Source organism: Equus przewalskii, chromosome 31, assembly GCF_037783145.1.
Source record: "Equus przewalskii isolate Varuska chromosome 31, EquPr2, whole genome shotgun sequence".
NCBI classification, from domain to species: Eukaryota; Metazoa; Chordata; class Mammalia; order Perissodactyla; family Equidae; genus Equus; species Equus przewalskii.
Window position 1 is genome coordinate 27,698,948 of NC_091861.1, and position 26,975 is coordinate 27,725,922.

Genomic DNA, 26,975 nt, shown 5'->3' on the forward strand with positions numbered 1-26,975 from the left:
TAGATTTGGGTCTTGGATGAGCAAAAGTTTGCTAAGATAACTTGGCTGAAGTGTAAACCAAGGTATTCTTTACAGTAATTCCTTAATTGTGTTATACTTTCTTACATATGTGTGTCTTGCGCTAGACCCTGAACTCCTAAAGGACAACGTCCACGTCTTATTTGTCTATGAATTCCCGGCACCAGGAATGGGATATTAGTGAAATAATTTAATTTAAAGTATGTACAACAGATATTACCAAGCTGTTTAAAATGCCGTAGAAGATTAGTTAACAACGTGAAAATACGAAAAATGAAAAAAGCAGTTCATGTGAAAGAGTCTGATCATTTGTGGTATGTTTTAAAAAAAAAAAAAGATGAAAGGATTTTCATGGAGATACACACAGTGGTCATCTCTAGGTGGGAGGGTTATCCGTGATTTTTATTTTCTTCTTTTTGATCTTCTGTATTTTATACATTTTCTGGAGTCTATATTACCTTCATAATAATGATGTCTGGTCACTGACAACACTGGTCTATTCTAAGTAGAGGACACAGCACCCCTCCCTCCAAACTTCGTGAAAACACATTCTCGTACCTCAGCTGCACCCCAACATCTTACAAAGCTGTGCTCCTTAAGAGTGGGTACCCCGCAGATCACATGTGCTTTTTCAAGATACAAATACCTGGGCCCTACCTGAGACCTAATGCATGAGACTCTCCTGGGGTAACATCTGGGCAGACGTCCCAGATAAAGTTTCCAGAGCTGCTCGCTTGCTCTGTCATTACTAAATTAAGAACAAACGCGAAAAACCTTGGCTCGTGGAATCTGCAAAACTTCATTAGCACTTGTCTCCAGACCTGCACTTCTGTGTCTCTCTCCTCCACATTGGCTGTGAGCTCCTGGAGGCAGGAGTTCTGTCTGATTCTTCTCCGTATCACAATGGCTGACGCATAAGCCATGCTTCCGAGGCCCTGACGGGATGGATGGCTACTTGCGTGCAAGAACAATAAACACCATTCACCTCCCTCCTTTTTCTGCCACTGTTTTATAACCTAGCTTGCTTACCTGTAAAATAATCATGTTAGGCAGGTTGGATTGTAACCCGGCCAATAAAAGTAAACAACTTTAGAAATATGTGATAACTCCAGTAGGTAGATACTCTGCTGGGAGATGACAATGGGGCACAGAGACATGGAGTGGCTTTATGCACAGGGTATTTTGAAAATGCAAAGCAAACCTCTCCGGAGCTTTTTATCCATCCTCGGCACTAGTCCAATACCACCAGGCTCTTGGCACCATCTTTAATTAATTCAGTTCTACACTGAATTCAATATTCTTCAGTAACTCCCTTTTCCAAAAATGCATTTGAGGCTTTCCGTTAACATTTTATTAATAGCTCTGCAATATTTGAGCTCTCTATAACACTAAGATGAAGGATCCAAAAATAAGATGAACTGGAAAGAGAGGCTCAGGTCTGCCTAGGCATGCTTCGATCCTATCTGCAAAATAAGTACAGAATATGGACATATGTATACGTGGCCAATAATTTATCCAAAAATCCAGATTTTCGTGAAGTGCCTATATCTATCAGACACTCCTGTGGAATTATGCAATCAGTGACCAGTGAGGTAATCTGTAAAACTGACCACAAATTCTCTACCCCTACTTCCTTGCAACGTGATCCCGCAGCCTTCCCGTCACGGGGTCGAGTCTATTTCCTCACACCTTGCATCTTACTTGGTCCTGTGACTTTATGACAAATGCGATATGAGCAGTGGCTTTTGTTCCCCTGTGGGGGTCCGTCCCTTGCTGCATTTGGGCCCTCACACCGCCACATGAAGGAGGCTGAGCTAGCCTGCGAAACCGGAGGAAACAGGGAGCCACACCCAGGCTCCCGTCAGCAAGGCCTTCCCGGGTTATCTGGCCGCCATCTAACACCCCCCGCCCCCCGGCTGACTCTAGACGTGCAGCCAGCCCAGAAGACAAGAATCATCCGACCACAGAAGCATGAACTAAATATATGATTGTTTTAAGCCACTAAATTTGGGGGCGAGTGTTGCTAGCAGACGCTATCTGATTAAAACAGGGCGATAGCTTTACAATTCAAAATGCTACCTGGAGACAAACTCTTACTCATGGACCCATGGACTGACGCAGCACATCCTTATAAAGTCGAATCTGCGCAGCCCCAATTCTATTTACCTGGTCTGACAGACGACACGGCCACTGGAAACCTACTATGTGCCCGGAAGCTCGGGGGAAAGACCACGGTTTACTCAGGCAACATTTACTGAGCATCTGCGGGAGTGCAAAGATGATGAAATAATCACTCAGCCTCCGCCCTCAAAGTTCTCCGTCAGGGAAATGGAAAAACACAATGGTCATCAGACAATTAAAATAAAATCTGATAATTTTTATGAAGGATGGAGGCATGCTGGAGGTGGTGGGAGGAGGAGGAAGGAGAAAGAAGGAAAGGCCTCCTGGGCCGGGCACTTTAGCCAGATCTTGAAAGATAACAGGAGTTAGCCAAGAGGAGTGGCGGTGATGTTTCCAGGCAAAGGAGCCACAGAGACCTGGCTGGGATCCCATTCTAACCTCAACTTCCCTGGAATTGGAACCCAGAGCACGAACACGGGAGAGCAGCAGGCCTGAGTGGAGCCGAAGGGGCAGAGAGGAGGTGACAGCAATGGTAATGCACCCAGAGATCCTGCTGAGAAACTTGAATTTCATTTTGAGGCCACTGAAAGTTCTTAAGGTGGGGAGATGCCATGACGAGCTTTAGAAAGCTGTTTGCTCAACTTGTCAATAGTGAGGACCATGCTGAGGGACACATCGGCTGAAGGCAGGGGGACCACGTGTAAGTTGCAGCTGCACTAAATAAGCCGGGCTAAAGGGGCCCTCACACAGAGTGAGCTCCACGAGGCTGGGAGGACACAGTGACCAACACCAAATTCAAGCATACAGCCGCGGCGGGGTGAGTAGGGGGAGGTCAAAGACAAGACAATGATCGAGGGTGCCTTACTGACCTGCTAATGTCATGCGGGAGAGGCTTGGGGGTAAGAGCTGATAGCTGAGTTTTGACATATTGAGTTTGGGCGTCTATGGAAAGCCCAAATGGAAAGGTTCACAGGGTCATGGATGTGCTGCTCTGCAGAGAAGGGAGCTGAAGATGCAGGCGTGGGGCGACGGCAGAGGCATGCCCTGGGAGCCTCTGGGCTGTGCCCTTGGGAAAGTGACTTTCCTCTCTGAGTCTCCAGATCTGGGAAAGGAAGATATTAACCATTACATGACAGGGTTGTGGCGAAATTACACGTGATAACATTAAACACAGTGCTTGGTACATGGCAGGCATTCAGCTCCACTGGCTTATTGTGAATGAGAACCGGGAAGAGCAGGTATTCGGTGAGAAAAGGCCCAGCAGGGGTGGGCTCTGGGGTGTAGAAGTATTTGAGAAACAGGCTAAGGAGCAGACAAAGGATACCGAGAGGAATGTAATAAGTAAAATTAACGGAAGAAAATAAGCTAGCAGGTCGACGCCCCATCAGAAAGCTGCTGATGAGCACAAGCTACTCCGTCTCCTAAAGAAGTTCCTACACATTGACCAACAGTTCCTCCTCCACGATCCTACTGTGCTGAGGAAAGAACTCATCTCCTAAAAATTAAGAAGAATATTTGTATAAAATGCCCGTTGAGCCTTAAATAAACAGGAAGAACACAAACAGAGAAGAGGTCCGTGAGTTGTGGTGGGTCAGAGTTGGGAGTGTGATGCAAACGTTCGACGAAACGCGGACGAAACGTACCAACTATTACTAGAGATCAGACTGTGTTATAGGAAAATTCCTGATTTTTGTAACTTCCTTAATTTATCGCAATAAATACGTATTATTCACATATACGCACCCCAAAACCCTTGCTTGAAAAAATAAATAAATGAAAGGAATTATGGAACATTTTACTGGGGGGGGAAAGGAGTACTCACCTTGTTTTCGCTGTCCCTCACGATGGGACCCACCCTATCTTTCCAGGGTTGTTTCTGATGATTCCTGCTCACACAGGCTTCCTCCAGCCAAACTGGGCTTGTGGGATTGCTTGCTTTCTACGCCCCGCTCTCCGTCCTGTCTCAGACGATTCCCTCTGCCGGGAATACCTTCTTCCAGATGCTGACACCCCACCCCCAATGAGGCAGGCCTGTCTATCAAAACACCACCCATCCCACCAGTCCACCGGCCCCCCGAACCCACCTGGATCTTATCTTTAATCTCTCTTTCTGGTCAGCGACCATGGCTGGGTGCTTCCTTGAAGGCACTGTTATTTCATTTCATGCCAAAATACTCACCCTGAGGTCATTCCTGAGGCCAAGATGCAGGGGTGGGTGGCAGAGGGACGTTTCTAAACACTCTGAAATCATTGCAAAACTGTGTGTGTACGTGCTCATATGCGCATTCTTCTGGGAGAGAGGAGCTATAACTTTCACCAGATTCTCAAATCTTCCGTGACCCAAAAGAGGTCATCTCTGGGTGGGAGGGTTATCCTGGATTTTTATTTTCTTCCTTTTGATCTTCTGTATTTCATACATTTTCTGGACCCAAAAGAGGGTAAGAAACACCAAAATTCATTTAATTCTCATTTGGTCCTTTTGTCCTGTCTGCTCGGTGGTTGAATTCAACTGAATGAAGTCAGCACAGATGCTGGCGTTTACCAAGCGGAAAGGGCAAGTTTTGACAAGAAAACCCTTACCTCCTCTAGTCTGAAGGTTCTATCACAACCCACACAAGAACAAGAGTGAAAGTGGATTTATTGTATTTTTCTTTAAAACTGTGAGCCCAGCCGACCAGCGAGGCTGGGGTTGGGGATGAGCGAGGCCGTGTGCGGTCCTCCATGTCACGTGACCCACTGCTCTCTTGAGTAATAATTCCCTCAGACTCGTCGTACCTCATTTCCTATTTATGCAACATGGAAAATAACTCTTGCCCCTTATCTACCAAACGGGGAGGTTGTGAGGGAAACAGATGACACAGAGAACGCTTCTGGAACACTTCCTTAGGCAGAGGCTTCACAAATCTTCTCAGCAGAGGGGCCTGTGGCCGCAGCGCTGTCCGGGCGTCCCGAGGAGCTGCCTGCCTTCAGGTCGAGAAGATTTCCAAACGCACCCAGACTTGGCCTCAACGGAAGAAGAAAACCTGGGGCTGGAATGCGCCCTGACCACACTCCAGAGCAGCATTTCTCCACATCTAACCCAGATTCCCATTTGATAAGCACTGGGAATCTCCCTCCCTCCTTAAATTTTGTATTATGAAAACAAGGGTTTATTTTTTTTTCCCCCTTTTCAAAGTGCACGATTCCATAATAAAGACTACTGGGCAATAAAAAGGAATGAACTCTGGATTTTCAACAGAATGGAGGAATCCCAAGCGCTTTGGCGGAAAGAAGCCAAAAAGAGTACAGGGCGCATGATGGCGTTCACACGAAATTCTAGAGAAGCGGATGATGCATTGTGACAGACAGGAGATGAGCAGTTGCTGGGGCTGAGGCGTGGGGGCCCCAGGGAACTTTGGGGGAGGGGTGATAGAAATGTTCGTATCCTCATTCATTACCTGTGATGTTTGCTCAGGGCACACATATGTCAAAACTTACCACATGTGTGCACTTATTGTACATGAATTTACACCTCAATAAAGCTGTTTTCCAAAATTCTACTATACCATTGAATTTTTTCAAGGAAGTTTAACCCTGTCCACCCTGGCCCCATAAAAATTGTTCGAAAAAGTGAGCTTACCCACCACCTGAGTCAACAGGACTCAGCACAGGAAGCAAGCACTTAACAGTCAGTACTCCTCATTTCCACAGGGGCCTGGGGGTCTCACCCCAGCACTGTTCTGTTCCCTCCCTGGAGATGACCGCCTGCTTCTTTCTCCTCCTCTCCACTCTTCTTTCCAGAGGCAGCTCAGGAATCTCCAGAAGGCGCCCTGAAGCTGGGCTGGATCCCCCGCATGGGTTCCTGTAGCTCCTGGGAGTGTTTCTAGCCTACTGATTTTCACCGTTTAGGCTTCCTGTCTCCCCCATGAGACCGGACACCCAAAAGGGCTCTGAACCTTTCTTTGTACCTTGAATGCCCCCTGGCAGCCTTGTGAAGCCTTCTCAGAACAAGGTAAAACACACAGGCATGTGCAGAAAACGTCGTGAAGTACAGTTTTCAAACCATTAAAACATACGTTTGACGTAACGACACACGTGCCTTTTTAGTGATGTCTTAAATGACAAGATGTAGTGGTAGGGCAAATAATTCCCAGTATTTCAAAGTAGTGATACGTATGCACCATATTTCAAGAGAGCTGCAAACAGCTGTAATACGATATGAAAATACGTGTGATTTCCTGGTGACGGTCACAGGTACAGCGAACCCCGCTGTGGTTTCCCACTGCCATCCACCTCTGAAGGAAACCGACCCTGCACTTGGAGGTTACTGAAAACGTAGTCTTTTCTCCATCCGAGTTCACAAAACCCCTGAATTCCACCCAAGGACAAGGACCCATGCACGCCTGGCAAAGAGCTACGATTTGGAGAGGCCGTGGACTATTGATCTTTGTGTTTGTGATGGTCTTGTCGTACAACGGGAGAACTTAACATCCAGCTACAAAACCCTGTAAAAATAACAAGGACAATATTAAGTGTGAACACAAAAACAAAGACAAATAATTTCTCCTGCTAATAGTTGTGATCATTACTACTAGTATGCTTACAACAAAGTATTTCCTGGGAAGGTGCTCACGGGCTGCCGAGGTAGCCTCAAATGCAGCTACCTGACCCACATCTGCCCCGCCCGGACACCTTATCACACACTTCGCAATTCTCCATGCATGAACACGAAGCCACGGAAAGAGACTGTGTAAAGACGGAGGATTTCGGGGAGGAAGTGAATGCTCTCACCGTGACCTCACCCCGTCCAATGTGACCTTCAAATAACCTTGTAGCTCTGGATCCATGGAGAAGGTAAGAAACGCCCTTCACTCAGACTTTTTCCTCCCATTGCAGCAGCGAATAACGCAAGATGCTTTAGTCCCACCGCCTCTCTCTGAGTATTACTACAGACTTCCTTTCTTCTCTTTTTGTTGCTGCAGCTCTTGTTGAGAGCGTTTCATAAGAGTGTAAAGATAATGAAATAGGTTCGAGCGAGCTGGGGTAACAATGAAACACCTGGCGGGCGGGGGGGGGGGGATCCTGCTCCCTGTTCACAGGCCCTCTGTGGTGGAGGCTGCACCCTTGACCGTGCACCCCGGGCCCCAGTGGGCCTGTGCATGCTCAGCCCGGTCTCCTTCCGGGCCAGAGAAAAAGACGGCAGCTCCTAGGCCCCCCACCCGTGAGCCGCTCCCTTTAGCATTCGAGGGGACTGATGTCAACTCCCGGCATAACTCAAATGAACTAAGGTGAGGGGAAAATGTTTACCTTCAAATCTCTTGTCACTCCCATCCAAGACATGCTGGAGCTGCGCTCACCCTAAATCAGTCAAGCGCAAAAGAATGCTGAGCCCGTGTGCCGATCCACCCACATGGGTATCCCACTGTGGCCCAAACATCTGCAACCTTAAAAATGAGCTGTGGAGAGATAAGCAGTTTGGGAAACGGAGTGTCGGAAGATAGTGGCTCATGGCCTGAACGAGAACTGCAGGGTGACGACATGGGTAGCTCGCTGGCAGGCCCACCATCCTCAAGCAAGCCAAAGGCACCTCTCTGGCTGCCCCTGCCTCAGCCAAGGCCAGCTGACCTGCAGGACATTGTGCACACTGCACAAATGAGCCTCTCCGTTCGCCCTGCCCTCTCGCTCACCGGCTTCTTACCCTTTGTCTACAAGCATGTTCCAGTTGATCGCATCTTTACAGCGACAACCGCCTTTTTACACCACTTCTCCCAAAAGTTACCAAATGGCTGCCTGTTATCTCCGCTCTCACTTCTTCAGAGAGCAGCTCGCAGTGGGTGCCTTCACTTCCTCCCTCTGAGCCTCCCCCCTGACCTCTCTCAGCTGTTTCCAGCCACCAGTCTCTGCATTGGACTGCAATTAATATATTCAAACGATGGTGCCAAAGTCAATGACCTCAACATTGCCCACTGGACCCAGTGGGTGGGGGGCTTTGAGTCCTCGGCTGGCGTGATCCCGGGTGACGCCGGACGTCCCGTCCACCTGGGAACACTTCTCCCTGGTTCTCCTCCCACCTCGGCTTGTCTCCTGCATTTTCCTTCAATGCTGGTATTCCTAATTTTCCTTCTTAAGTCCCCTTGTCTCACTCAGTCTAACCATTCTCTTTAGGAGAGCTAGTCCATTGGGCTTCAAGGTTTTTTTGCTCAGGAATCTCCTACAACAAAACCTACGTATCCCTATGAGATTTCTAATTTGACATCCACATTTTTTTTTTTTTTTATCCCAAGTTTAAATGGTTGCAAAGAATCTTGTTTATAGTGTTTCGGACATGCACAAGAACTTCTCTAAGAGTCAGAATCATTCTTATCTCTGTTTTAACTCCTATTTCCATTCCACTTAGCCCACAGATCTTTTAACAGATTTACTGAGCTATAAGTCACATATCATCCAATTCATCCATTTCAAGCGTACAATTTAATGCATTTTAGCATATTCAGTTATGCCACCATCACCACAATCAACTTAAACATTTTCCTCACCGCAAAAGAAACCCTGTACCCATTAGCAGTCACTCCCCATTCCCTGTTCCCCTACACGGTCCTAAGCAACCACTAATCTCCTTTCCATCTATCGATTTGCCCATTCTGGCCATTTCCTACAAGTGGAATCACGCGGGATGTAATCTTCTGTGCCTGGCTTCTTTCACTCGGCACGTTTTCAAGGTTCATCCATTTCACAGCGTGTATCAGCATGCATCCCTTTTTATCGTCCAACAATGTCCCACCATATGGACACACCACATTTTGATTATCCGTTCCTCAGCTGCTGGACGTTTAGGTTGCTTCCGCTTTTTGGCTGTTACAAATAAGGCAGTGGTGAATGCTCATATGCAGTTTTTGTGTTATCTACAGATTTTAAACCAAATTTGTTTTCATGCTTCAGAATCTTTTCTCAACAACATTTTCATACATCTCACTCACAAACTATGCACATGAATTAAAAATTAAGGTCAAAGTTTCTATGACCAGAATCCACCAACTACACAAAAGGTCCTTCTGGGTTGAGTGGCAGTAAATTCTGGTTGCTAGTAGTGCACATTCATGAAAGCATCACAAACTTTGACAATTATTAAACACAAAAAAGTGAAATTTTATTGGAAGTATACCCCTTAATGAGATGAACTGGGTTTATTTTCCAATTATTAGTTCATGCATCTGTGGTTGCCTTATCATTACAATGAAACGGTCTGGTTTCCTTGCCTCACTCCTTTTCTGTCTAGCGATGCAATCACTGAGAAACTCTTTTCATAAACAAGCGAAGGAATGGAAGTATTTTATTTACAGCAACGTCTCTCCAATCTTTGAAATCCGTGCAAGTCATAGCGCCCAGATCACTTTGCAATCTATCATCAAAAATTATGTTTCAGTCTCCTTCCAAAAGTGACGAAAGCAGACAGCCCGGGCCACCAGCCCTGTGAAAGGAAGTCACCCCACCCCGAGTGACTTTCTCAGACCTGTGACAGGTTGAGGACAGCCCCTCTGGAGCCCAGGAGGGTTTCACAGACCCCAAAAACACACCACAGTGAGACGACGGAGGGCAAGAGTGTGTCTTTTTCCTGTAAAGTGGGAGATGGACGTCTTCCGAGGGGGATTCACGTCAGAAGGTGCATACGGATGATAAATGTCTGAAAACTGCATCCCTCACCCAGACTGGTCCATTTACTTCAACTGCTTGACTCTCGGCCCCACAACTGCGGCTCGGCTCTCACTGAGCCCAGGCCATGCGGCCTGCAGTGTGTGCCCTGGCCAGCCCTCAGGCCCTCGTGAGCCCCACACTGAGCTCACGTCTCCCAAATCAACCTCCTCACATCCCGGGCATCCTCGTCCACTCTGTTCACCACACCACCGCCAGGTCAACATGCTAACGAAGCAGATCCCAAGAGTCACTGTCCCACGGGAAATCCTTCATTGGTGCCCCAAATCTTCCTTGGCCCTTTGTGTGTAAGCACCTCCCCTGAGAGATCCTGCAGAGAAACGACATGAGCTCTCAGCCTCTGATCCTCTGACACTCGGTTAAGAAGAGCCAGACCTCCAGGAGACAGGACCGGTTAGCAGTTAAAAGGATGGACTCTGGAATAGGACTGCCTGGGTTAAAGGCAGTTACTCAAAGAGTAACCCTGAGCGAAATCTTTGACCTTACTGAGTCCCAGTTTCCTCATCCGCGGAGGATAAAAACACCATCTTTCGTAAAGGGTAGGCGTAAAGGTTAAATGATGAATTGTATGTGATGGGCTTAGCACAGTGCTGACACATGATGGAGCAGAGTAAGACCTCAATAAATCCTGGTCGCCACCATGGTGAGACAAATGCCCCAGGTCTGAAGCTGAGTGTCCAAGCCCACAAGAAGTTGGGGGAGCCCATTTTCCAGCCTCCCATCTGGGCTTTCCCCTCCTCTTCCCCGCTCAAGTTCCCCATGCCACACTACTTGCCATCCTCGCCTCCTCTCTCCCAAATGAGGCTTTCACACCTCCAGGTCTTTGCATTCTCTCTCCCTCTCACCCAGAATTCTTTCCCTACCAGGTGCCCCGGGAATGCCGTCTTGCAAGAGCCTCGCTGGCTGCCGTGTCTCAAGTCTCCTCTGCTGATTCGTCTTCTTTTTCAGAACTCTCAATGTTGGAGCTCCCCAAAGCGGAGTCCTTGCACCCCTTCTCTCCTCTATCGACACCCCCTTTACGATCTCTTTAAGTCTCCAGGCTTTGAATATTTATATGCTGATAACCTCCAAATTTGTCTCATCAGATCAGACCTCTCTCTTTCTACTTGTTGACCTTCATCTGGATATCGAGGGGACATCTCACACTTAACGTGGACAAAAATGAACTCAGTCTGCCCCCCCCAAATCTGTTCCATCTGCATATCTTCCCCCATCCCAGGCATTGAAAAATTCCATCCTTCCAGTTGCTCATGCCGATGACCCTGGAGTCACCCTTGACTTCTCCCTCGCATTCCAGATCCAACCTCGCGATAAATCCTGTTGGTTCTACCTTCAGAATATATCCACAATCTGACCACTTCTTACCCACTGTGCTATCATGGACCTGGGGTCAGAACCATCATCCTCTCCTGCCTGGATTTCTGCAATGGCTCCTAACTGGTCTCCTGCTTCGAACCTGCCCCCATGGGTCTGCTCTCAAGACAGCCATCACAGTGATCTTTTTTAAACCTCAGTCCCATCACATCCTCCTCTGCTCAAAACCCAGCAATGGCTCCATGTTCCTCCGGGGGTGGAATCCAGAGTCCTTCAGATGGTGACCAACAGCCTGACCCCCCTAGCTCTCTGACCTCACCTTCTCCATCTTGCCCCTTACTCACTCTGGTCCAGCCACACCAACTTCCTCGCTGTTCCTAAATCTTGCCAGGAGGCAATTTCCTGTTTTGCCTTAGCTGTTTCCTCTGCCTGGAAACCTCTTCCACCAAGACCCCCACGCGGCTAACTCACCCAGCAACTTCAAATCTTTGCTCAAATCTCCTCTCCTCGGTGAGAACCGCCCTCACCTGAGCTGGGTCTCAGACACAGGCACCTGAGCCCAGGGCATGCCCACCCTTCTACCCAGATGCTCTGTCTCAGGACTAGTCACACCTGGGCCTCCGAGGAAGGGAGAATAAAAAGTTCACTTTGCTGAGTGTCTCCTCTGGCCCCTGTGAAGAAAAGGTCCCATCCTAATGTCCCAGGGGTCAAATCGATTGTCCCAGATCACCAGGCTTATAAACCACCGAAACTCAGAAATGAGTCTGCCCACTGCCTCTACTGCACCCTTTCTTCAGACCACTCTGCTGAAGGCCAGCCGGGGCACGCCGTGTCCTCGTCCTGCCCCACACAGGCCCTCGGCTACCTGCAGAACGTTGGCCCAGTTTCCAGCTCTAGAGAGTCGGATGAAAGGCAGTTAGCTCAGGGTTTTTGTTTGTTCTTTCAACGCCAAGTCATTCTATTATGTCCATCAATCTAAACTAGAAAAAAACAACAGAACTTCAATACATTTCACAGCTTCATCTGTAGGTGTTAATTACAGAACAGCTCCGAGCAGAGAAGGGCATGAAGTTAGGACCTTTCTGAGCCCACTGGGCTCCTAAGAGGCTCTCGGCAGCCTTTCCGCCTTTTCTTCTCGGCCCCCCTCCCACCCCTGCCCCTTCTGAGTTGTTCACAGAGAGAAAGCAAGAACTCTAACCAACCGATGACGTTCTTTCCATATTTATTTAGCATGACTTGCTGGTGAGTAGTCATTTTTATGAGCTAAGAGGCACTCTCCACAGAGACACCAGGGCATTAGAGTCATTCTGCCTGGGTTCAAATGCCCACCGTGCCACGGGCCAGGAGTGCTACAGGAATGACTTAGCCTGAGTTTTAGTATACTCAGCCTTAGGGTACTAAAAATAAAAGTTCCTCTTTTCAAGGTGACTGTTAAGGATGGAATGAGACCATGCAGTCAACGCACTTAGCACAGTGGCTGGCTCATACTAAGTAAGCACCCAGCGTGCGGGGCCTGCTGTCTCACGGGCCCTGGGTCAGGGACGCTGGGCCCCACTGCTCCACCCACAAAGGGATCCAGCAGCTGCGCGCCGTCCGTGACTCAAACGCTCTGGAGGAAGAGCACGTTGGTCGGTCCTATAGTAAATTTCCACCTTGTGAAATGACCTTGGGATGTTTGTTAATCCCGGTGAACAGAAGTTTCTGACTTCCTTGTTAGAGGAATGTTTGCATTCTCTTTAGTCCCAAACGCCTACTCTGAAGGGACCCGCTTTTACATTATAAAGTAAAAGAGCAGTTCTGAATACAATTTTTCTGACTTTTTCTCTCTATCTATAATCCACATTCCCAGCAAGCGTTCTATAAACTTTCTTCCTGATTCTAAGGAAACTCTGCAGCTTCCTGTCACTTCCCCTATTAATATAGTGGTAGTGACAGCTCTTCAATGTCCATCCAACTACATGATCAACAGAGGGAAACAGATTTCCTAAAAGTTCAATTCGTTAGACATCAACTCGCAATATCTAGCTCAATACTGTATTTTTTTTTTTTTGCTAATCATTCTTTAATAGAGAACTAATTCCAGAATCTTAATCATGCAAAACTTCAGAATAACGGCAAAGACTAATTTTCTCCTTTTTCTAAACAGTGCAAGACAATTGCTTTACCATTTATATTCATTTTCACTTTCTAGAAACAGGAATAAAGAGTTATAAAGAATGTCACCAACAAATTTTCAACCAGAAAGAGAACTCTTGGGACTATTAGAAATCTCTCAAGACAAGTTGGAAAAGCTAATAATAAGTTATGCTGTCTCTATGCACCATCCCCCTTCCAGTGTCTTATTCGTATGTAAATAATGACATCCCTGCTCACAGTACTTTTCTGCAGTACTTTTCCGAGGTGCAAAATGTTGACCCTGCAAGAGAAGATGACTCAGCACATTCAAAGTGCAGACCTCAGGTTTAGAGGGCGGGTGCATTCCTCGCCTCTTGCAAGTTCTGCTGAGAAGATACCAGGACGGGAATTTTTTTAATTTACGGTTTGAAAGGTCAAAGAATCTAAACATATGCTTCTCTAGCAGGCAAAAAAAAAAAAAAAAAAAAATAGAAATAATAATAAAGGACAAATTTGGACTAGAGAAAAGAGAAATAAGACTGTCATAAAGACAAGTCTATCTGATTGCCAAAAAGATGGTTGTACTTAAATACATTAGCATTTGAATTGCCCCGTAGGACGTGGGGGAAATACCCCACCGCTGCTATAAAGGTGAGGAAGCTGGTCAAGTTTGCACCTTTTTTTTCTCTCTTATTGTTTAAGTGAAGCCAGTTTTTTCCGCCCCAAGGAGAAACAGACCACAGAAGGTGAAACAGGCATTGAGAAAGCTAATATTGTTTACGAAACGGCAGATAAACTAGTTGGGTTTTTTTTTTTTTTTTTTTTTTTCATTTCAAAGACTACGAAGCTGAGAAATGGAGACGTTTGAGCACGGTGCTTTTCTAGCAGCGTCTGTACGGTGGTTCCCAAACCTTGCAGGTTATCAAAACCACAGGGGAGGTTTTTAAAAGCGTAGATTTACAGTTTACAGTGCCTTTCCTGCCCCATCTCGGAGTCAGGAGGTGTGGGGCGGGGCCCAGGGATCCAAAACCCTGGCCTAGACGATTCCCGTGTGCGGACGCGGACGCGTTTGGGATCAGAGCGAGCTGGTGTGACACAAAGGTGCCTCGACACAAAGGTGGCCCACCCCTCCCCCAGCCCAGCGGTACATCGCACGGGTGAAAAAGAGAATACTCTCAAATTCAGGAGGATGCCCCTCCGTGCGTTGAAGCCGATATTAAATTTTATTCATGTTCTTAACTTTTGAAATTCCCAGTGAAACCCTCACTTTAGAAAGTTGTTTTAGGACGGGACCTGGCCTCAGTCGTGTTTCTAGTGATGACCTGCGCATCTCTCTGTGCCTGGAACGCGGACGCCTCCGCCAGGCCCCGCGCCTGCCAGTTCCCGCCACGTCGCTCCCAGAATCTTCGCAGCGGCCCCTGGAAGGAGCCACTGTCACCCCGCTTTACAGACGGGGAAGTGGAGCTGGGAGACGTAAGCTGTTCTGGTGAGAAAGCCGAGACTTACACATGGGGTTTGGATGTGATCAGATCATAAAGACTCTCAGGCCTGGTGTCAACATCGCCCGTGCAGCAAACCCCGGCTGAGCTGGGCGCTGGGGGAGCGCTCCCGGCCTTGCAGGGGCCGTCCTCAGCCCTCGGAGGGTCTCCTTGAGGGTCCCCGGGGCTTTCTTCGGGGACCTGTCCCACTGTCTCCAGCAGCACCCTCTCAGCTGTTGGACCTCTCACAGCTGCACTTCCGATTCAGAAGGGGGTTCGCCAGATTATGGCACAGGTGGGAGGGACACGGGTGGGCGGGGGGCCTGGGGCCCTCTTTGAAAGCCTTCACAGAGGATGTGGCTTCCGAGCTGAATGCTGAAGGATGAAAAAAGATTTCACTGCGCAGAGAGGAGAAGGGTCGGGCCCAGAGCAGCACGTGTGAACCTGTCTGGTCTAGCAGAGGACCTGGGGCTGACGTGCAGTGGGGGGTGGGGGCAAAGGAGGGACAGGGAGGCTAGGAAAAGGCCCAGAAGGGGTTCTCATGCTGTGTGAGGAGGTCAGACTTTAGAAGCTGCAAAGGGAGCTAACAGTGTTTCTTACTCAGCAGCGTCCTAGGCCTGGGTTTGTATTTAAGAAGAATACTGCTTGCCCTGGGGGGTAGAAGGGGCTGCTGGAAGGCGCAGGGCCTGCAGGCAGCACGGGATGGCTGCCCCAACAGTCCGGGCCAGATCCAGGCCAAACTAAAGCCGTGATCCTGAGGCTAAAGGAGGGACCTCGCTGGAGAAACCTGAGGTTCAGGGTACAGCCTTAGAGTCAGGCGGCTGACTGCTGGCTCCAGACTTCTCGCTGGGGCTGGTGGGCAGGTTTGGGGCAGCCCCCTGGGTGGCTGAGCGGCTGCCGGCTGAGGGTAGGTGAGGGGAGAGGGAAGATGTAGGGTCCCTCCAAGGTCTCCAGGCGGGTGGGTGAAGGCACACGTCCTCAGCCAGATGATGCTGGGGACACACACGGGAGGAGGGCCTGGCCTGAAACAAAAGGCCGTGAGCTCGGTGGTGACCACGTTGACTCTGGGATGTCTGTAAGACTGTTTTATTAATAGCTGGAAATGCAGACTGAAGGAGGGGCCAGAGCCATGTGCACAGATTCACGGTCACCCAGGGTCATCTCTGAGGCCTGGGGAACGGAGTTCCAGGGAACGCTGATGCCCAGGGCATGCTGACGGGAAACCAGAGTTGCAATTATTTTGTTCAAAATGGAAGCTCTAGTTCAGGCTTACTGGAAACAGGGAGCCAGTCAACCAACAGACGCTGAGAGCCGACTGCATGCCAGGCCCTGCCCAGGAGCCCAAGCCGTGAGCAAGCAGACCAGCCCACGGAGAATTCACATGGTCACGTGGCCGTGGGGAGAGACGAGGCAATCAACAAGCCTGTGCAGAGTGGGAAAGCCACCAAGAGCGAGGCGGGCAGGCTGCAGGCAGAGGGCAGAGGTGCTGAGTGCCTGGGGAGGCCCACACCAGCTCCAGGGCCAGGTGGGCCTCCCCAGTAGGCAGTATTTGAGCTGACACCCGAGACCACACAAATATTAACCAAGGGCTCACGAAGCGTTTTACGGCATTATCCCGCTTACTCCTTACCACAACCCAGGGAGATAAACACTGTGATTACCCCCAACTCAAAAATAGGGAAATCAAACCCACAGGGCTGCCAGATAACCTGCCCACACTAATAAGCTGGGAGAGAAGACCGGGACCCAGCAGGCAGCTGCCCACAGAGGCCACACTCTCACCCGGTGCACCCATTCCCCTCACTGTCTGCTAAGCGCTCAGAGAACCTGAGACTTGGGGGGCAGGAAGCCATGAGCAGGACCTCACGGTGGTCAGAGCGCAGAGACTGTGTCTGGAAATAGCAGGTGGTTGGTAAGTGTTTGCTAGATGCTCGAAAGCAGGGCGGCTTCACAGAGGAGTGGTCAGAAGCCCCAAATTGAAATGCTGGCTCACTCTTCACTAATTCTGTAACCTGGGGACAAGGAGTGACCTCTCTGAACCCCGGTTCTTTCATCTGTAAGATGAACCCACCCCACAATTCACAGAGCATCCAGAAGACAGAGGGGTGTAACCCCATGGAAGTACACATCGCCGTCTCCAGCGCACAGTGTCGCCTCTGGCAGTGGGTGATGCTGGGGCAGGTTCCCACGGCAGGTCACACGCCACCACTTCTTCACAAAAAGCTAAAGCTCAGAGCAGGCACAGCGTTGAGAATAGGACTGCTAATAACTATTCATTGTTAATATCTAATTGTTATTCTGAGAAAAAACCTGGGCAGGGTGAAAAAAGTCCCTTTGAGAACTACCACTGGTCTTAGCAATTATTAAGGGAAACTAAATCCACTTTATTGGCTGCTGTGAAGATTAGCCTGGAGACGCACAGGAAAGCCTGCTTCACTGAGACTCAGTTCCTTCCAGAGAGGGTCAGTCACAGAGGACCGGCTGCTTCTGCATTGTGCCTTTTCTCCCTGTGTTTCCCTCGTTCCAAACAACAGACGGCTGTCGCTTGTGAGGTGGAACAAAACAGCAAAATGAGTGGCCGGCCCAGTGGCGCAGTGGTTAAGTTCGCAGGCTCCACTTTGGCAGCCCAGGGTGCGCTGGTTCAGATCCAGGTGTGGACCGACACACTGCTCATCAAGCCTTGCTGTGGCAGGCATCCCACGTATAAAGTAGAGGAAGATGGGCACGGATGTTAGCTCAGGGCCAGTCTTCCTCACCAAAAAGCAAAAACAAAACAGCACAGTGAAAGCCAGGTAGCTCTTGGGAAGAACAGACACCAAGATCCCAGAGTGCTGTGAAAAGTGCCGTATGAGGCCCCCATCACTGTGCTGTGATGGTCCAGGACAGCCCTCAGCGGCAGCATCCGGGATGGTTATGAAAAGAGGATGGACCACAGCTTCAAAGGGCAAACTGCAGCTGAAGCCAGCATCAGGGCCTGGAGGGCACAGCGCGCCCGCCCCGGTCTCCTGCAGCATCCACCACTCTCCCAGCCCCACCGCCCGGCCACAGGGGCAGCTCTGTCCTTCAGGGCAGCGGGGCCACTCCTGGCCTGCGGGTGAGCTTCGCCCTGCTGGTCTCAGGTGGGGCATAATCTCCTCTGCGAAGCCTTCTCCACATACCTGGCCCCCTACGGCTCCACTTGGACACGCCACATCCCCCGACACCCTCCCCCATACAAAGTCACTAACACTCTATTTTACTTTCTTTAGAGTACTTAAAACTATGAAAAATTATGTTGTTCGTTTCTTTACTGGTTTCTTTCCTGCCCCTCCCCACTCTCTGCTAAAAACTGGAAGCTCCCTGCATGCCTAGGTATTGTCTTTCTGGTTCACCCTTCTGTTCCCAGCACCTGGCAGGAAGTAAAGAACTCAATAAATATTTATTGAATCAATAAAGTAATGCAGAACTGCAGGCTCAAGTTGCAGAGGCAGAAAAGCAAGAGCTGACTCTGAGAAAATGGTGAGCAGCTCGCTTTGCTGCAGCTGGGCACAGAGGTGAGGCTGGCTGGGCCACTTGCAGAGGACCGCGTGGTGTGGAACAAATAGATAGTGGAGTGCTCTCAAAGGGTTTGACCAGGAGCGCGCCCTGAACAGAGCTGCCTGTAGGGAAGGACCGTGGACAGAAGGGACGGAAATGGAGCTGGAAAACCCAAAGAAAACCATGCGTTACCCCTAAAATCAGCAAAAATTAAGAAGTCTGATGAGGATGTAACGTACAGCATGGTGGCTATAGTTAATAATGCTGTACTGCATATTTGAAAGTTGCTGAAAGTACATCTTAAAAGTTCTCATCACGAGAAAAAATTATTTTAACTAAATTAAAAAAAAACCAAGTCTGACACGTGTTGGAGAGTATTTAGAGAAACAGTTTTCAAACAGTTGAAAGTCAGTTTGGTAACCTCTCTCATATTCAAAATGTTGCAATTCTGCATCTAGGTATCTAGAGCCTAAGAAACTACTGCCTGTATCTGACAAGCGTAAAAGTAATGCAAGCATCGTTTATATTAGTGAAAATTTTTAAACTATCTGCATATCCACTGATGGACTGATTAATAAAATGTGGTATTGATCATACCATGAAATACCAGATAGCAATTAAAAACAGCGAGTGTGTGTGTAGAATGTATGTATTTGTATGTCTACATAAGCATGGATAGATCTGAAAAACAACGTTCAGTGAAAGTAAGCAAATCATAGGACAATGGGGACATACGGAACCACTTATATATATTTAAACCCATAAAACCATACTACATATTAATTGGGGGTACATGTAAATATATATAAAATATTTTAAAAGCCCATATCAAACTGAATGTGGGCTCTGTGGGGTAAGACTGGAAAGAGAGAATGGAAGTGGAATATTCAAAGGGAACTGGACCTTATCTCTAGTGTTTTTCTTCACTAAAATAAATTGAAACAGGACAAAAATGATACAGTTGTTAATTTCGGATGCTGGCAATATAGTACAGTTTTTACTGGGAGTCAGAAGAGAGACGCTAGAAACAGATGGAAAAACTAAAAGGATTTCAGGACTGGCTGGATTAGCAGAGTACAAAGAAGGCTGAGAGGGTGAGAGTTAAAAATTACACTCTCTTTTTTTTTAATGATGAGAGGGTGGCCGCACCATTAAAAGAACAGAAAAACACTGAGTTCCATTTTAGAAAGGTTTGCCATATTAATGAGCCATCCAAGTGACGTCCAGAAAGAAGTCAGAATTCAAATTCCAAGCTGGTGCTGAATAGCTAGCTGTCCCGGGAAAGTGAGGGATAAAATGGGAGCCTCAATCAGTTTTCTTCGAAAAAACCAACTGGTTTAACTGGGTTAAGGTCCCTAGAGAATTTACTTTGTGTATTTGGTTTGTTTACGACACATATAGAAACCCAGGCACAGGGCCCTGTACTCAACCAAGGTTAGCCTCCCTCTTTGAAAGTCAGGTTACTAAATTTTAATACACATTTCTAGAAAGCCTGGGGCTCTGTTCTCTGATAAGCAATTAACCGCTCTGGTAAGGTAGCTTGTTAACAGTTTCCTTTCAGTAAGCAACACAGATTAATAGAGCGAACAATGACCCGAATTCACACTGGTCAAATAAAAAATTTCAAACATGAAACTCTATTTTGAAATCAAACTCGCTATTCTGACATAAAGATGATCAACTTCCAATTATCGCAAGAACACATTTGCCTTTATAGGACTCGCCTCCTCTGACAGTTCACACTCCCATGTCTGCATGGTGCCTTCCTATCCTTTTTAACGTGTTTTGCAACCCCCGAAAAAGTCAAGTCTCAGCTCTTCTCTAAAGAGGGAAACACGAGACAGCGGGTGGCTGGCCAGGTTCACTCGTGGGCAGTCGATGCTGGAACTCAGAACCCGGGGGCCTGGCATTCCCTGTTCCCAAAACCACGAGGCTCCGCCAACCCCAGCAGACCTCACTCCGTCCCCCGGGCGGCGCTTGTCTGAGGCCTCGAGACCGGAATGACGGTTTCAGAAGCTTTCTCTTCCAACGGTGGTCAGCAGTCAGAAGTGAAAGCTGGCCTGCAAGCTGTTGTCTTTAATAGTTTAAGAAGAACTGAATTTAAGGAATTCCACGCCCTGAACTTTGCTTTTGTATAAGGCACAGCTAAACTCCACTGACACAACCTAACAATCTCCCTATTTAATGTCACTCGGCTGGCGAGTTCTTTTTTAAGAGTCCTCTGTGCAGGCTGGGCTGCATTCGAACTGGTCGGTGCTGTTGAAACGATCTGCTGTTTTGTGTTTGTTCCAGTTAGTGCTGTCTTGGACATGCTGAGCTCCTGACAGCCCCACAGCTCGTCTGCTCCTGCTGACCTTATAAAGCCAACAGTTAGTGACTGTGTATATAAGGATTTAAGAGATTATCTTACCAGAATAAGGTCGCTATGTAGCCATCCGGTGTAAATGGCATTTCTTTCCATTAACGAATTGAAGAGTTCATAAGCACCTGAAATTAAATGATGCCTTAAAAAAAAATAAACCAATAGACTAAAATTTAGGTTTGCTGACAAGATCAGGTATTTTTCAGTTCAGAAACCCACCCAACTGTGGTTTCTGATTGTGCCGTTCTCACGGGACTTTAAAATGCTTTTACAAATGTTTTTTTTTTTACTGTCACATATTTCTCATTCCAATTTTATAAATTAAAAAAAAAAGAGCTGAATAACTTACCTAAAGTCACACAGCCAGTTCATAGCAGAAATCAAATAAGAGCTCAAATTTAATTAAGCAATGAAGAATCTGATACAGTGTGTCCTTTTCGCTAGGCTGCACTGCCTCCTTATTTCCCTTAAAAAGTAATTGTTTGCATATCAATTAAAGTGGTCACATTGAAATAGAAAAGAAAGTTACCATTAATTATCAGCAGGTCCTTTCTTGAAGCAACAAAATCAAGTTTGTCTTAAAAAATAAGCTCTGAAAATAATGTATCTAATAGTTTTATCTGCAAGTTTAAGCTTTCATTGTGTTAATTAAAATGCCATAAATCCTCCTTTCCTATTACTAAAATATTCTTAACCTGGCAGACAAAGCGCCAGAACGCACGTCGGCCACAACGCACACAAACCCATCGCTCAGTCTGGGTCCATTCATCTTGCCAAGGTCAGTATCCAGCACTCCCGAAATTTTCCCTTGTAGAATGAATAGATGTTTTGTAAGGATTATCTATTCAGGCAGAAAAGGGGGTGGGGGGGTGGGGATGAAACAAGACACAATCAGCTATTCAACTGGTGCCGAGCAAATTCCAAGTATGAAATCCTTTGTTTGTTGGTGTCTTGTTTTTCTTACCCACCTTGGACTCCAGTCCACGAGGAGACACGCGCCCTGCGAGGTTTGCCCAGAGCTTTTCCACAGGCCTCCAAGGAGATGCTGACGTCAGCTTCAGCTTTATTTTGCAGCCGGGAACGGGAACCAAGAGCTGTCTGTTTGCATTTCAACACCCTCCTTTTGTTTTCTGTCCCTCCGGAGGCTCAACCCGTTCAAACAGCAGGTAAGTCAGTCCGATCATTCTAATGACCCCAGACAGCTTGTGCAAACAGTGTGGTTATTTTAGCTAAAAGCTACCACTGACTTCATCAGGCAAACCTACAAGGCCCAAGCTAAACCATCTTGTTAAAAATTTACCTTAGATTGTTCTTAATTCTTTCTGTCCTAGAGAGGGAAGAGCGATGAGGGGATGGCGGGGGAGCGGGGTGGGTGGGGGTGGAGGGCACGAGTTCTGCCTCCTGGAATCTCTCCCGAATAAATGTCAATAAAACGTTCAGAGGTTCATAGGAATTTACCGGTCACAATACCGCATTGGATTCTGAAAGCAACAGCCTCTATCGTTTCTGCTGAAGGAGCTCTCCTACACAGCGCTCACAAAACTAAAAGAGGAAAATGCTTGTTAGGCGGAGAGAGTTGCAGAAAGTCCAGTCAGCCCAGGACCTTAAGGACACCCAGCCTCAGATGCTGCTGCTGTCACACCCACTCAGATGACTGGAGATGGAAGGGACCGCAAAGTTCAGCTCCTCAATGTCCGTAGTTCCGCAGCCAGTGTGCGACAGGCCCGGAACTGTGGGTGGGTCTCTAGGCTCCCAATCCCGAGCTCTTGGGCTTTTGGTTACCAAACCTGCTTAGATGAGATCCACCATGAGATTATATGGAATTCCGGGAGTTAGCAAGCCAGCCTGTACTGAAGACAAATCCGCATAGATTCAAAGGCTGACCTTGTCATCACCTAAGTCAGCCCCACCCGGGGAATTACCGACCCCAGCAGGCAGCTCTTCCATGAGCATCTCTCCATCGAACTTGCATGACCAACAACTCCACCTGTTCTCGGAAAGCTTGGAGCCTCCAGTCTGTTGATCCCTCCGCTCTCCCAGTTCCCCGGCGCTCTGCTTTTCTCACTTTCCTCCTTTTTCAATTTAGAGTCCGTGATCTGTTGTAATATCCTTCTTGCCAATCTCTTGACTCCCTTGCCTTCTGTATTTCCTGCAAATCTACGTAGAAAAACATCAGCCCTCGATGAACCTGGCCCTCTCCTCCCCCCTTACTTGCGTATGAGCAGTCACGCTGTGCTGGAGATCAAGAGGGTAGAGGGGTTCCTGGTCGCCCACTTCAGATGGGCCCTCAACACGTCAGACAACTGTGTTATGTTTCTCTGTCCAACTTGCTTTCCAACAAGGACTGGGAACCTTCCCCACCGTCCTTGAACTTCCAACATCCCTGTGGCTCCCTCGACCTCCTCATCTCCTCTCGCTCAGAGGAGGGCTCTCGGTCTCCTTCCTCCAGCCACAGGCCTGCCTTCCCTCCCGGTTCACGATGGGCCGGCCTCCTCCACGTGTCCAGTCCCTCCCCGTGCTTTGCCTTCTCTCCCCTGGTCATCACCGCCAACGCTTGTATCACTTTCTTCTCAAATCATACATCTGTTCTAACAGGAAAGCCTGTTGGTTCTGCCTTCAAAATACCTTCAAAGTCCGACCATTTGTCACCATCACCTCCACTAGCACCTCATCCAAGACACGACCATCTCTTATCTAGACCCTTCATGGTCTCTTATCTAGACCCTTGCCTCCCTACAGTCTGTTCTCAACACAGCAGCCCCAGCGGACTTTTGAAATCAGAACCCAGAGCATCTTCCTCCTCTGCTTAAAACCTTCCGAAGGTTTTCCATTTACCCAGAGTGAAAGCCCAAGTCCCTACAAAGACTGCAAGACGCCATCCGCACTGTGCACAGGACTTCCTGTGACGATGGAAATGATTTGTATCTCACTGTCCAATACGGTAGCCAGTAGCTACATGTGACTATGTGAGAGCACTCGACACGTGGGTGGTGCCATTGTGGATATGAATTTTTAATTTTTAATTAATTTACTTAAAAATAGCCACCTGTGGCTAGTGGCTACCATATTGGAAAGCACAGCTCTGGGTGATCTCCTTCCCATCCACACTACCCGCCCCCCCGCCCCCGACTCCACAGCACACTGTAAAGCTCCAACAGAGTCAGGTGATGCCACACCTGTGCTCAAAAATCTCTATGGCTTCCCATCTTACTCAAAATAAAGGGCCAAGAATGTCCCTGTCTTAATTTACAAGGCCGCCCCACCCACCTCTCTGGTCTCAGTCCCTATTCCATTCTCTTCCCTGTTCACTCCACTCCGGCCACAACACTGGCCTCTTTGGTGGAGCATACCAAGCATGCTGCTGCCTCAGGGCCTTTGTTCATGCTGTTCTCTCATTCTGGGATGCCTTTGCCCCAATATTCACATCACAAGCTCAGAGCTTCCCTGCTTGCTTCTTACACGCTGCAGTGTCTTCTGATGAGAGGCTGATCTGACCTCATGTGACCTGAAAGCCCTACCGAAAACAGCGCCCCTCCCACCCCGTGTCACTCTTGGTCTCCACATACTGTGTTTTCTCCAGGGCACTTATCTCCATCTGATAAACCATGTTTGTTTACTTATTTACTGTCTGTCTCCCCAGCAGGTGGGGGGTGGGGTGGGGGTGGGGGGGCGCTGCTTTGTTCACAGGAGTACCCCTGATACCTGAAACAGCGCCTGCCTCATAACAGGCACTCAAAAAAAAAAAAAAAAAAAAAAACCCATGCTGAATTTGATGAAAGAATGTGAATGGCTTTATGGCGCTGAAACCCACTTCCAGCAGTCTCAGCCCTCCAGGCCTGGGATCCGGCGCCCTCCTGCAGCTACTCCCTGGGGACAGCCTGGAGACTGGGCTCCTCGCTAAATACGCATCCTCACTCACTTGCACGAAGGCAGCTGTGCTGTCAGTGTATGAGCTCTAATCTACGCCTCAAGCCTCTCACCAGGACAGAGACAGACAGGTGAAGTACGCTGCTCAGGCTCAGCCAGCGTGACCTTAGTGGTCAACAGAAAACCCCCCAAGGGCAGCTCCCACGATGTGCAGGAAAGTGACCACATAGCTTCCTGACGAAAGCTCTCTTCTGACTCGGTGCCTTCACAGGGGAAGACGAGCATAGCTACTCTCATAACTGGCTAAATGAGAAATAACACAGCTAACAAAGTGACGGCCACCCCATGTTCATCCTTTACTCCTCCCCTGAATGGCCTAAGTCTTACCCAATCGCCTTTGGACTTTCAAAATGCTATGCTAAATAAAATACTGTTGGCCTTCATGTTTGAAGATGTTGCTGCTGAGAATGCTAGTTTTTATGCTAGAATTTTTACAGTCAGCAAATAAAGTAATGGTCAGTCAGTTCAAGACCAGTTCCACACGTTGGATCAACTTCCTCTGAACCCGCTGGACAAGAGCAAATGCTGTTTTCTTTTCTTGGTTTTATGTTTAACATATTAATGAGGAGAAGGGATGGCCTAAGTAAATCCAAGCCACAGGTAGTTAAAATAGTTCTAGCCATTCGTTCTGATGATAGACGCCATGAAATCCTTTGGTGGAAATGTCAAACTGTAAACATTGGCCTGTGTTTCACATCCTGTTCTTTTCCATTGTTGCCTGACAGAAGCAGCAGTGAATAGGGAAATTACATCTTTGGCTGCAAAAACGAAGACACAGTTGGAGTCATCCACAGGACAGAGAACCTAAAAACTTTTAGGGACTTTGGGACTCCTGTTTCCAACACCCTTGCTCGTCAGAGGGGGAAACCCAGCACAAGAAATTTGCTGCACAGCAAAGGCACTGTGGCACATGCCGCCAGGACGGACACATCCTGATTGCCTGCAGTCCGTATGTTTTCACCAAAACCTAATGACTATCCTCCAACTCATAAAGAGGAGAGAGAGAGAGAGAGAGAGAGAGAGAGAGAGAGAGAGAGAGGGAGGGAGGGAGAGAGAATGAATTTCCACAGAAGCCCTGCATATGACTTTTTGGCTGCTATTCACAGTATGAATTGCAAATTACTTTTCAAAATTACTTCTCTCAAAATACCCAGACACCTGGCCACAGGCTGCCAACCTAATGCTAAAATAGGCACCTTGATCAGCTCGCCCTGTGACTTCAACCCTTCAGCTGTGCTCGACCACAGAGACAGACATCTCTGCCAAAAGAAATACGAACAACTCTGGGAACTGATTACAAAATTGGGATTGGTCCAGACTTTTCAAAAGTGATGGCTCTGTTGTCTGGAACGTCTCACAGCCAGGACATTTTTCGCAACAAGTCAGCTCTATGTAATGAAAGCAATTAGAAGAAATTCAGATGTACACAGAGCTGCTCTCCCTGCCTAATATGGGAATAATAATTAACTGTCCAAAAATGTAAGCAATGGCTCATGGCTGATGATTCACCTTTAAAGTTGTGCAAAGAAAAAGGTCAAACCTTTTGTAAAGCAATTTAACAGTGTGGATCAGGAGTCATAAAAATGTCTATTCCCTTTGACGCAGCAATCCTCTTGCTGGAAACTGATCTTAAGAAATGATCCAAAGGAAAAAAGATGTTCACCACAAAATCTGAATCAACCTAAATGCCCAATAATAGGAAAAATGTTAATTATGGGACATCTTCCTAAGGAAAACTTACACAGTCATTAAAGATGAATTACGAAGACTGTCAAAATATGGAAAAAATGAAGACAACGTTAAATGAAAAAGTAGAATACAAATTAGATATGCATTATGATTGCAACCATGTTCAAATATTATCTTCATGTAAGAAAAACGGAAGGCAGGATTAAGGGTGATTTTTCCCCCTCTTTTTCCTTAACTTTTTATAATGTTGATACACTGTTCTGATAATTCTCAAAAGGAAAAAGGTTACGTACAAGGCTTCATACGCCACTCTATATAAAAATAAGTTAGCACAGAAATTCTTTTCAAATTATCAACAGCTCATTTCAAACATCTGTCCTTTAAAACCTGGGGGCAGGGCACTTGCCCAACATTTGACAGCCAGCCAAATATTCACATCAGTGTGGCCACCACCCCTCGGACCTCCCGAAAGTCAACCGAGCTTCCCGGGAGCCCAGGTCACAGTCAGACTGGACAGGCACGTGGCTCCACCTCTGGAGAGCTCCCGGCTCAGGTCCCCTCCTAAAGGGACCGGCTGCGGGCATCTGCCTCCCAAGCCCGGCTCCTTCTGGAGAGGACGTGGCTTGTGAAAACCTCAGGGCCCACCCCCTGTGCTCAGCCGCCCCTGGCTCTGGGGGCAGCTAAGCCGTTTCTAGATGGACTTTGGATCCTGGTCTCGGAGGTAGAAGGTACACAGCTGTGAGGGC

At 47.8% G+C, this 26,975-nt stretch overlaps 3 long non-coding RNA genes across 6 annotated transcripts in view; 1 reads left to right on the forward strand and 2 right to left on the reverse strand.

Moving 5' to 3' along the window:
* Positions 1-4,766, reverse strand: part of LOC139080605 (uncharacterized) — a 20,114-nt gene extending 15,348 nt beyond the window's left edge. Inside the window, exons 1-2 of the long non-coding RNA XR_011535226.1 lie at positions 4,319-4,766; positions 3,009-3,241 (exon numbers count right to left, since the gene is read on the reverse strand). This is a non-coding gene — a long non-coding RNA (uncharacterized lncRNA). The remainder of the gene's footprint in view (positions 1-3,008; positions 3,242-4,318) is intronic.
* Positions 4,761-21,721, reverse strand: LOC139080602 (uncharacterized). 4 transcript variants are annotated; one of them, XR_011535221.1, is made up of 7 exons: positions 21,582-21,721; positions 21,309-21,454; positions 20,963-21,079; positions 20,662-20,738; positions 7,426-7,574; positions 5,759-6,623; positions 4,761-5,143 (listed from the first exon to the last, which is right to left on the reverse strand). It is a non-coding gene; the product is annotated as an uncharacterized lncRNA (long non-coding RNA). The 4 variants fall into 4 exon arrangements; XR_011535219.1 differs by lacking the exon at positions 7,426-7,574 and having other exon boundaries at positions 21,357-21,454; XR_011535218.1 differs by lacking the exon at positions 7,426-7,574.
* LOC139080603 (uncharacterized) overlaps positions 21,639-26,975 on the forward strand; it is a 13,192-nt gene continuing 7,855 nt past the window's right edge. The window contains exon 1 of the long non-coding RNA XR_011535222.1: positions 21,639-21,779. This is a non-coding gene — a long non-coding RNA (uncharacterized lncRNA). The remainder of the gene's footprint in view (positions 21,780-26,975) is intronic.